The sequence below is a fragment of the Schistocerca americana genome, chromosome 7 (genome assembly GCF_021461395.2).
Source record: "Schistocerca americana isolate TAMUIC-IGC-003095 chromosome 7, iqSchAmer2.1, whole genome shotgun sequence".
NCBI lineage: Eukaryota > Metazoa > Arthropoda > Insecta > Orthoptera > Acrididae > Schistocerca > Schistocerca americana.
The window spans coordinates 184879417-184891620 of record NC_060125.1 but is presented as its reverse complement, the minus strand read 5'-3'; positions in this window follow the sequence as shown (position 1 = coordinate 184891620).

The following is a 12204-nucleotide window of genomic DNA, read 5'->3' as shown; positions in this document are numbered from 1 at the left end:
TGCTTGGGCCGGTAGCTGCCCTTGTAGCGAGCGCGTGCAGTGAAGTGCAGGTTGGGGTACTCACCGTGCGGTCGCCCAGGTGTTTGACGCGGCAGTGCAGCACGGCCGACTGTCCGACCACGGCTGTCACGTTGCGCGGAGACACGTCGTCGAAGTACGGCCTCTCGGCCCGCGGGTCGCCGTACCGCAGCGCCGCCTTAGGCCGCGGCGGCTCAGAGCCTGCAACACACAGGCGAGACCGTCACCAGGGCAACGGCAGGCGTCCAGCAGGGGAGCAGCACCTGGCGATACGTAACAGGCCTTAGCACGCCAGGAGCAGGCCTTATCAAAGAGGTATCGCCAAACTTTCAGGAAACATCTCTCACATATTAAGCCTTGGAAAAAAACTGCTGGTTTGAAGAGCGCGACGCAGCGCGTAGTGTAAAGTAGTCGCCCTCCGTTTTTGGCGGTGGCGCCGCTGTGGCAATCGCAGCTTTGGTGTCTCCCTCTGGTGGGCGAGTCTGGTCAGTCAGAGTCAGTCTGGGTCAGTCTCGCGTCACCAGTTGCTGGCCTGTCTCTCGTTCGCAATTGTGCGGCAGTATCTTTGATCTACCTGAACCATGGAACAATAGCTACCAAACAACACTCTTAAATTTACAAATATTTCTGTTCGCAGTCCTTTGTTTTAGATTATTGATGAGCAGAACGTGATCCCCAGATGTATTATAGATTTCTGACAGTTAGAGTAAGCATCACTTCACTGCAGGTATTGTCCACTTTACTCTGATCATTTTTAATAATTTGCATAGAGCACCATGTAACTAGGATAGGTAAGGAGAATACTGATTGCAGTGAGTTAACTGACGTTTAATCTTTTAAACAATGAAAAGCTCTTAAGTGCCCCATTCAGTAACAGAGTATTTGGACAGTTTTTCGTATTATTGGTCAGTTGTTTTATCTAAGAACATCAGAAGAATGTCCCTAATACTGTTAGACAATCTCAACGGGGTGCAGGTAAGCAGGCGACCGAAATCGTAAATGCCAGTACGGTAGCACTGTGGGTACTTTCACTGCTAAACACAAAATTAACTAAAATTGAAAATTTTACCAACATGACTTGTAAATCATATCCTGTTTACTTAACTACAATTGAAAAAAGAATCGGGAGCCCTGCAAATCTGCCTCCTTGACTATACACCTTATATTGTTCAAATGGTGATCCACGGACTCCAATTACTTGCAAAATGAAAACATTATCACCGAGAGGCCGCTGTTGGACTTTATTTATTCATCTAAACAAATCGTACTGGCTTACTAGGGCCCTGTATTGTCTCCATACATCACGAAGCATATACCGCTGCAGAAAGCTTTTGAAAATGTACCTGTATAGTTGGTATATTACAATTACACTAAAACTAGCTGTTACCTGTGGCTGCACTCGCTGATCAGTAGTTTTCTTATGATGCACGATGGTAACAAGGGGCACCTGACAGCGGGATGGGGCGCTCCGCGGAACTGACGGACTTCGAACGTGGTCGTGTGATTGGGTGTCACTTTTTCATGTGTCTGTAAGCGAGATTTCCACACTCTTTAACATCTTTAGGCCCACTGTTCCTGATGTGTCGTCTGTCGTCGAAGTGCTAGTATGTCTGTCGTTGGGATCAAACTGTAAAGCCAGAAAATGAGGGTCTTGCCACTCCGCCAGTAACAGAACTCAGCTAGTGGTCGCCCGGTTGGGGCTGAGTTCCTGCATCTGAGTCTGCGCGTTGGGCCGCCAGTCTGCTCGAGTTGCTCGAGCAACGGTCACTGGCGGTTGGATCGATCGTTTGGTCGGTCGCGCACTGAGACACAAGCTGACTTGTCCGTCTTGAGCGTCGGTGCATGTGAGGTCCCTATGTGAGTCCAGTGGGCCGCGCCGTATAGAAAAGGGGAGTCGCTTCGCGGTCGACACGAGAGCAACAGGAGTCAAACCACGACATCGGGCTGGCGGGTGCGAGCTGCGACGCCGTAAGAAGGGTAGATCGGTGCGCCTTCCTGCGTCCGTTGAAGCGGCTGGCAGCGGACGGTTCGGGAGAGCGTTGGGGGTGCTGCGCCAGGTCTTCGCCAGAAATATCAGTTTATTAGAAGTTAAGTGTTTGGAGATATGTTGTTTCATGTACTTGTTAAATTCAACTTGTTTTCTTGGTGAGGTCGTCCCACCATTATTCTCCGTTTGCCCACCCGCGGGATTGTGGTTATTTATGAATCGGGTGGTCCGTTTTCACTTGTGGAGTAGGGGCGGGTTAGAGCAATCTGCGGTTCGGGTTGTTCAGTAATCCCCCTGTCAATCTGCCATACGTTAATAGCTGCCTCTGTCATGTTTGTCGGATTCGGTTTAACGAATTTATTGCTTAAGGTGTAAAGTTCGAATTCCTGAAATATGTTTTTATCTTACCTATCATCTTGAGAGGCGGTATATGTGTAAAGTAGAGCATGTTTGTACATTTTATGTAATACTGCATTTCATGGGTTTTTATTTAAATGGTCTTTTTAGTATATAAAGTTGCCACCCTTCCACCGTAAGAGTTTTCTTTTCAAAACAAGTAGCACTTTCGGTGGCAAGTATTTTTTTTTTTAATGTGAGTGTTTTGTACTATTTCCATCCCTCCTACGGGGTGTATAGTTTATGTGTTTGTGTGAGTTGTTAAAATTTTTAGTTTAAAGTAATTTGTTGTGTTGCAGATTTGCACCGGTGTAGTCTTTCAGAGGTTGTTGTGAGCGGTCGTGACTACGGTCGTGTTAAATGGGAGCGGCAAGATTCTCAGCCCAAAAGTTCACACAGTCGAAAGAAAAAGTTGTTGTTTCTGCCTCTGAATAAGTTGTAACTTGATATTTAGAGGGTGCTTTCTCATTATAATTTTAAACTCTGTTAAAAAAAAGGAAAAGAAAGGGTTTTTAGGAATAAAATTTCCATTTGTTGAAAGAAATTTGTTTTCATCAGTTACCCACTGGCAACTACTTCCACGCTCTAATAGTGTGATTAAATATGTTAATGTACTTGATGAATCGCTAGTAAACAAAGTAAATTCTTTAGGGAAAGATTTTGAAAGTAAATCTACGGTTCATATACACAGGAATCAAATGTGTTATTTGGCCATAGGTGTGGCGACGAGTCTACAAAGGGTCTTGTTCTTTCTAATTGCTTACACTTACTTGTGTCATGGCTTCGCCAGATGTACTGTCCGAATTTTATCGCTTGCAGAATCAGCAGATGCAGGCGTTATTGGATGCCCTTGGACAGCTCGTCCAGGGTCAACGTGCACTGCAAAACGATGCGGCCGCAGCCGCTTCACCGCTATCGCAGCCCCAACATGCAGTTGGTTCAAATGGCTCTGAGCACTATGGGACTTAACTACTGTGGTCATCAGTCCCCTACAACTTAGAACTACTTAAACCTAACTAACCTAAGGACATCACACACATCCATGCCCGAGGCAGGATTCGAACCTGCGACCGTAGCAGCCGCGCGGTTCCGGACTGCGCGCCTAGAACCGCTAGACCACCGTGGCCGGCAACATGCAGTTGCACCACCATTCCGTAATTTTGAAGCAGAAGTGGAAACATGGACGGAGTGGTCTCGCCGCCTACAGAATTCAAGGTAACGAGCGGCAGCCTCATTTATTGGCGTGTGTAGGGGTGTACACGTACCGTGTGATAGTGAAATTATTTCCCCGACACGACGTAGCAACCCTGTCCTACGAAGAAATTTTGTCTGCTTTAGATGCCTATTTCAAGGAAACAGTCAATGTCGTTGCAAAAAGGTATACTTTCTTTCGTACAAAACGTACGGCCGGTCAAACTAATCGGGACTGGGTTGCAACATTGCACGGCCTTACAAGTGATTGTGCTTTTGAGTGTGAATGTGGACTCCCTTATTCAGATACAATGGTCCGTGAAGCAATTCCACAGAACGTTTCTGATGTTCGTATACGGGAACAGATTTTGAAACTAGTTAATCCCTCCCTTCAACAAGTGATAGACATATTGGATAGACAAGACACGCTTGACGTTGCTCAGGAATCATTTGCAACTTGGCCAGCCGTGTGTCACATTAACCGGCCCGCCGGACGCGCTGCGCGGACCGATAAACTGCCCTCGCGCACGTCCACGCAGCTGCCGCCATGCTCTAAGCCAGGTGTGCCGCGCCAGCATACAAATGCAGTGAAATCATGCCCGCGGTGTGCTACTAGACATTCGGGTGAAAACTGCTCGTCACTCCAAGCTATATGCTTTTTCTGTAATAAGAAAGGACATGTTCAAAGTGTTTGCCAGAAAAAGCTCAGATCAGACAATCACAACCATTCCAGGCCTTTTGCTTCGCGCCAGAATCGAACCAAGAATACTCAGGCTCGTGAACCTTCGCCCATGGACATTCATGTAGTTAATTCCACTTCGTCCAGTGCCACTGTCTCTAACAGTGACTGTGTTCGTCCCACAAATACTGTGCGTCGACGTCGCCGGAAATCGCGTCAAGTTGCAAGTGCTTCTGTACCAGTGTCCGTTCAAATTGCACGCGAAAGTCGCTCTTGTCATTGGCAGGACAATAAACTTTTTGTAGACTTGGACCTTGAAGGCAAAGTGATCCCATTCCAGCTCGATACCGGAGCTGCTGTTTCATTGAGTGTGAATGTGGACTCCCTTGTTCAGATACAATGGTCCGTGATGCAATTCCACAGAACGTACAAACAACTGGGCAAACCTCCGTTGCGTGCCGCAAATGTTAAGTTAAATAGTTATTCAGGTCAGAATATCCCTGTGTTAGGACAGTGCACTCTTCTTGCAACATACAAGGGACAAACAAAACTTGTGTCATTTTACGTTCTTCGTTCTTCTTCTGCAGTGAACTTGTTTGGTTGATAGTCAAAATATCCACGGGTGTGCTGCCGGCCTACAGTGTCCAACGGGCACAATATTTCGGCGATCATACATGTCGCCATCATCAGGTGAACTGACGGACTGAGCTCCTGTGAACGTGCCGGCACAGAGATCCGTACGCTATGGCTGCTCAGAGGGAACTGGGTTCGGTCGCGGCGGCGGATTTAAATACCCTCCGCCTGCGGCGCGCTCCCTCCGCCGTCCGCGCCCCGTGCCACGGTCGCGCGGTGGAACAGATTGCGACGGCGTCTGAGATGACGTCGGAGTGATGGCTCTGTCCGCCGTGGTCGTCACAACTATACGTTTGCTCGATTTACTCTTGATTAACCCGATCGCTGGTTCCCAAGCCTTGCTAAGATTATAGCCACAGTCACGGTTTATGAGGTCGTCATTGGTGCGAATTTCGATGGCCTCTCTAACAACGCTGTCCCAATATCTCGACGTCTGTACCAGAATCCTCGTGCGGTCATATTCCATGGCGTGATTTTCCGACAAACAATGTTCAGCGACCGCCGACTTGCTCGGATACATCAGACGAGTGTGCCTCTGGTGTTCACGGCATCGATCCTCGACGGTACGCATCGTCTGACCAATATACGACTTGCCACATTGGCACGGAATCTGGTACACGCCGGCCTTCCTCAAACCGAGGTCATCTTTGGCACTCCCCACCAGTGCACGAGTTTTATTTGGAGGACAAAACACAGTTCCGACCCGGTGTTTCTTCAGAATGCGAGCGATTTTCCCCGAGAGTGCGCCTGTGTAAGGAATAAATGCAGTGCCTACCTCCTCCCTCGTGACTTCATCCATCTCAAGAGGTTGTGCTGCAGTGGTTGGGCGGAGAGCACGTTGAATCTGCCACTCTGAGTACCCATTTTTCCGAAATACAGTTCTCAGATGTTTCAATTCCTGGGGTAGACTCTCTGCGTCAGAGATAGTGCGCGCCCTATGTACTAGAGTTTTAAGTACCCCATTCCTCTGTGAAGGGTGGTGGCAGCTGTCTGCGTGCAAATACAGATCAGTGTGCGTAGTCTTCCGATACACCCCATGACCTAGGGTGCCGTCAGCCCTTCTCTTGACCAAGACGTCAAGGAAAGGTAATTTCCCCTCCGTTTCAGTCTCCATAGTGAATTTGATGTTGGGGTGTATGGAGTTTAGATGTGTAAGGAAGTCAAGGAGTTTATCCATACCATGTGGCCAGATGACGAACGTGTCGTCCACGTAACGGAAAAAGCAAGTAGGTTTCCATACGGATGACGACAGGGCTTCCTCCTCGAAGTTCTCCATGTACAAATTCCCTACCACCGGAATTACGGATGTGATGAGGGCATTTACCCACATAAGGACTTAATATTCCCGTCAGGTATTTGGCCAACAAATATGTAGGTGCCCTGATGTTGCTGACAATGGGGCGTAATGGTATCCCCTCCGTTTCGTGGACGACACGTTCGTCATCTGGCCACATGGTATGGATAAACTCCTTGACTTCCTTACACATCTAAACTCCATACACCCCAACATCAAATTCACTATGGAGACTGAAACGGAGGGGAAATTACCTTTCCTTGACGTCTTGGTCAAGAGAAGGGCTGACGGCACCCTAGGTCATGGGGTGTATCGGAAGACTACGCACACTGATCTGTATTTGCACGCAGACAGCTGCCACCACCCTTCACAGAGGAATGGGGTACTTAAAACTCTAGTACATAGGGCGCGCACTATCTCTGACGCAGAGAGTCTACCCCAGGAATTGGAACATCTGAGAACTGTATTTCGGAAAAATGGGTACTCAGAGTGGCAGATTCAACGTGCTCTCCGCCCAACCACTGCAGCACAACCTCTTGAGATGGATGAAGTCACGAGGGAGGAGGTAGGCACTGCATTTATTCCTTACACAGGCGCACTCTCGGGGAAAATCGCTCGCATTCTGAAGAAACACCGGGTCGGAACTGTGTTTTGTCCTCCAAATAAAACTCGTGCACTGGTGGGGAGTGCCAAAGATGACCTCGGTTTGAGGAAGGCCGGCGTGTACCAGATTCCGTGCCAATGTGGCAAGTCGTATATTGGTCAGACGATGCGTACCGTCGAGGATCGATGCCGTGAACACTAGAGGCACACTCGTCTGATGTATCCGAGCAAGTCGGCGGTCGCTGAACATTGTTTGTCGGAAAATCACGCCATGGAATATGACCGCACGAGGATTCTGGTACAGACGTCGAGATATTGGGACAGCGTTGTTAGAGAGGCCATCGAAATTCGCACCAATGACGACCTCATAAACCGTGACTGTGGCTATAATCTTAGCAAGGCTTGGGAACCAGCGATCGGGTTAATCAAGAGTAAATCGAGCAAACGTATAGTTGTGACGACCACGGCGGACAGAGCCATCACTCCGACGTCATCTCAGACGCCGTCGCAATCTGTTCCACCGCGCGACCGTGGCGCGGGGCGCGGACGGCGGAGGGAGCGCGCCGCAGGCGGAGTGTATTTAAATCCGCCGCCGCGACCGAACCCAGTTCCCTCTGAGCAGCCATAGCGTACGGATCTCCGTGCCGGCACGTTCACAGGAGCTCAGTCCGTCAGTTCACCTGATGATGACGACATGTATGATCGCCGAAATATTGTGCCCGTTGGACACTGTAGACCGGCAGCACACCCGTGGATATTTTGACTATCAAATACGCCGGGAGAAACTCAAGAATCACATTGTTTGGTTGAAATTTATTTCAATTGTTTAACTTGCCTATTGTAAATCAGGTCCTATCGGTGAATCAGACTGTGCATTCAGACAGTGTTTCTCGTCTATGTGAAGAATTTGCAGACATTTTTGCACCGGGCCCTGGTTGCGCTACGAACCATGAAGCACATTTGGAACTGAAAGTCAACACGCAACCGAAATTTTTCAGAGCGCGCAATGTTCCTCACGCATTGCGTGATGAGGTCGCAAGAACATTACACGATTTAGAATCACAGGGTGTGAGTGAATGTGCGCAATGCCTCTTCCATTTCAGCTCCGCTTCATCGTTTCCGCCATACAGGTGTTCCGTTCGTCTGGACGACGGAATGCGAACGCGCTTTTCGCCAGTTGAAATCGGCGTTGCTTTCAAATACTTACCTTACGCCATTCGATCCCCAGAAACCCCTTTTGTTGATGGTAGATGCATCGGATTTCGGGATCGGTGCTGTGCTTGCGCACAAAGATGGGTCGCCTGATCGCCCTATTGCCTTTGCGTCCAAATTGCTCTCGTCTGCGCAAAGAAATTACTCGCAGATAGAGAAAGAAGCTTTGGCTCTCGTGTTTGGTGTTACTAAGTTCCATGATTTCTTGTATGGTCGTCACTTTACCATCATCACAGACCACAAACCTTTGACGTCGCTTTTTCTTCCGAACATGCCTGTACCTCCGCGTACAGCGCAGAAATTCATTCGCTGGTCTATTTTCCTCTCGCAGTACCGCTACGATATCTTGTATCGGTCCACTGCTAAGCACGGAAACGCCGATGCGTTGTCCCGTTTGCCTGTTGCTGCGGATAGAGCATTCGATTCTTCCGAACTTGCTTGCATGTTCATTGATTCGGAAACAGATGAAGTGGTCGAATCGTTTCCGATTGATTTTCGTCGTGTAGCTACAGCCACAGCTGCTGACCCGGTCCTTGCTACCGTTTTGCGTTTTGTTGCTACGCAATGGCCTTTGTCAAAGTCTCGGATCGAGGATCCGTTGGTTCGCCGATTTTTTGCTCATAAGGAGAGACTTTTTGTACGACGTGCTGTTTTGTTGTTGCGTTCTGATAATGATCAGTCCAGAGTCGTGGTCCCACGTTCGTTACAGTCCTCTGTTTTACGGCTTCTTCACCAAGGACATTGGAGTATAGCGCGAACGAAACAACTTGCTTGTCAGCACTTTACTTGGTTCGGAATCGATGCTGCGATTACGACTATGTGTTCTTCTTGCATGGCGTGTGCCGAACAACAATCCGCACTGCCGCGGAAAGTCTTTGCATGGCCAAAAGCCACTTCCCCTTGGCAACGCTTGCATATCGATTTTGCTGGTCCATTCTGGAATGCTCGATGGTTGGTTCTGGTAGATGCCTTCAGTAATTTTCCTTTTGTTGTCCGGATGTCTTCCACGTCGTCAACTGCCACCATCCAAGCGTTGTCTGCTATCTTTTGCATTGAAGGTCTTCCGCAGACTATTGTTTCCGACAATGGCCCACAATTCATGTCCGCAGAATTTCAGTCATTCTGCCAGGCCAATGGTATTCAACATCTGACATCCGCGCCGTTTTCGCCTCAGTCAAACGGTGCCGCTGAACGATTGGTCCGGACTTTCAAGTCACAGATGTTGAAGTTGAAAGAGTCGCATTCTCGGGAGGACGCGTTGTTGCTCTTTTTGTCATTGTATCGCTCTCAGCCCCGAGATGGTCGCTCGCCGCTGAGTTGCTCCACGGTTGTCCTCATCGAACCTTGATGTCTTTGCTGCATCCACCGCATCAAGTTCCTGTGCAGCGGCAGACTTCTGCTTTTGCTCCAGGCGACGTTGTATTCTATCGCAACTATCGAGGTTCACGGCGTTGGCTCGCAGGGCGCATTCTTCGCTGCCTCGGCCGCGCGATGTATTTGGTTTTGGGGGCCTCTGGTGAGGTGCGTCGGCATCTCAATCAGCTGCGCCTCTGTCGTCGCACGGGTTCTGCCGCTCCCCGTCTGCTTTCAGCGACGGTGCCGTCCGGTCAGCGACCTGGGGACCCATCTACTGGCTCGCCTCATCCCCAGGTGTTACCGACGATGCCTCCGCCGCCGCCGCCTGTCCTCCAGCCGGCGCCGCCCGCAGTGAACGCTTCGCTGCAGCCGCCAAGCGCCTCCCTGGGTCACGCGGCGCCGATCGCTTCCCGTGACCAGCAGTCCTCCGCCATGGACCTCTTGCCCGCTCCGGACCACATGGCGTCATCGCGCGTCGGGTACCCCGACGCAATGGAGGTCGACCCTTCGGCCCCTCCTGTCTCTTTACGGGCGCATACAGCGCATGTTGACGTGCACCCTGGACTAGGTTTTCAGGCGTTTCCTAGCTCCCCTCGGACCGAATGGCCGGGTGCGGGTGGCACAGCCTCGCCTGTTGTTAGGCTCCCCACCTCATCGCATACGTCAACATGGGGTCCTCCCCACGGCGGGCGGAAGCCTTATAACACGACCGTTCGCCGATTTGCGGGGGAGGAATGTGGTGTCACCGCTAGACACCACACTTCCTAGGTGGTAGCTTTAAATCGGCCGCGGTCCATTAGTACATGTCGGACCCGCGTGTCGCCACTGTCAGGGATCGCAGACCGAGCGCCACCACAAGGCAGGTCTCGAGATACGGACTAGCACTCGCCCCAGTTGTACGGACGACTTTGCTAGCGACTACACTGACGAAGCCTCGCTCATTTGCAGAGCAGACAGTTAGAATAGCCTTCAGCTAAGTCAATGGCTACGACCTAGCAAGGCGCCATTAGTAACCTTGCATGTATCTAAAGAGTCTCACTTGTATCGCCACAATCTCCAGATGTACCAAAAGGATGGATTAAAGTTAAGTATTCCAGAAGCTACGTACTTTTCTTTATAGCATTCATTACGTATCCTGTTTCAGACCTCACGCCATCCTCCTTTAACTTAGCGCGTGCCTTTCGGCTTCCTCTCATTGTGTCTAGGCTGTCTTGTCTAGACACAACAATTGGTCCAGAAAAGCTTTATTTCCAGCTTGGAGCTCATTTTCTACTTCTTTCCATAAACGTGGTAATCACAGGAAACACACAGAAACAGAGTGTACCACCTACATCTATCTACATTATGTGATCATAAGTATCCGGATACCTGGCTGAAAATGACTTACAAGTTCGTGTCGCCCTCCATCGGTAAGGCTGGAATTCAATATGGTTCAGGCCCACCCTTAGCCTTGCTGGCAGCTTCCACTCTGACAAGCATACGTTTAATCAGGTGCTGGAAGGTTTCTTGGGGAATGGCAACTCATGCTTCACGGAGTGCTCACTGAGGAGAGGTATGGAAGCCGGTTGCTCAGACATGGCAAGAAATCGGCGTAGCAAAACATCCCAAAGGTGTTCTATGGGATTCAGGCCAGGACTCTGTGCAGGCCTGTCCATTACATGGGTGTTATAGTCGTGCAACCACTCCAACACAGGTAGTGCATTATGAATAGGTGCTCCATCGTGTTGAAAGATACAATAGCCATCCCCGAATTTCTCTTCAACAGTGGGAAGCAAGAAGGTGCTTAAAACATCAATGTAGTCCTGTGCTGTGATACTGCCACGCAAAACAACAACGGGTGCAATCCCCCTCCATGAAAAACTTGACCATATCATCACCGCCTCCGAATTTTACTGTTGGCACTACACACGCTGGCAGATGTCTTTCACCGGGCATTCGCGATACCCACACTGCGCCATCAAAATGGTTCAAATGGCTCCGAGCACTATGGGACTCAACATCTGTGGTCGTAAGTCCCCTAGAACTTAGAACTACTTAAACCTAACTAACCTAAGGACATCACACACATCCATGCCCGAGGCAGGATTCGAACCTGCGACCGTAGGAGTCACGCGGTTCCTGACTGAGCGCCCAGAACCGCTAGACCACCGCATTCCGCCATCGTATCCCCACATTGTGTACCGTGATTCGACACTCCTCACGACGTATTTCCACCGTGCTAACGTCCAATGTTTACGCTCCATACACCAAGCGAGGCGTCGTTTGGTATTTACCGGCGTGATGCGTGGCTTATGAGCAGCCGCTCGACCATGAAATCCAATTTGTCTCACCTTCCGCTTAACTGTCACGGTACTTGCAGTGGATCTTGATGCAGTTTGTAATTCCTGTGTGGTGGTGTGCATAGATGTCTGTTTATTACACATTACGACCCTCTTCAACTCTCAGGGGTTCGAATCCTCCCTCGGGCATGGGTGTATGTGTATCCATAGCGTAAGGTAGTTTAAGTTAGATTAAGTAGTGTGTGAGCCTAGGGTCCGATGACCACCGCAGTTTGGTCCCATAGTCTTTACCACATATTTCCAATTTCAACTATCGGGGTCTCTGTCAGTCAACAGACGTAGTCCGCCTGTACGCTCTTGTGCTGTACGTGTACCTTCACGTTTCCACTTCACTATCACATCAGAAACAGTGGGCCTAGAGACGTTAAAGCGTGTGGAAATCTCGCTTACAGACATATGACACAAGTGACACCCAATCACGCGACCACGTTCGAAGTCCGTGAGTTCCGCGGAGCGCCCCATCCTGCTGTCAGGTGCCCCTTGTTACCATCGTGCA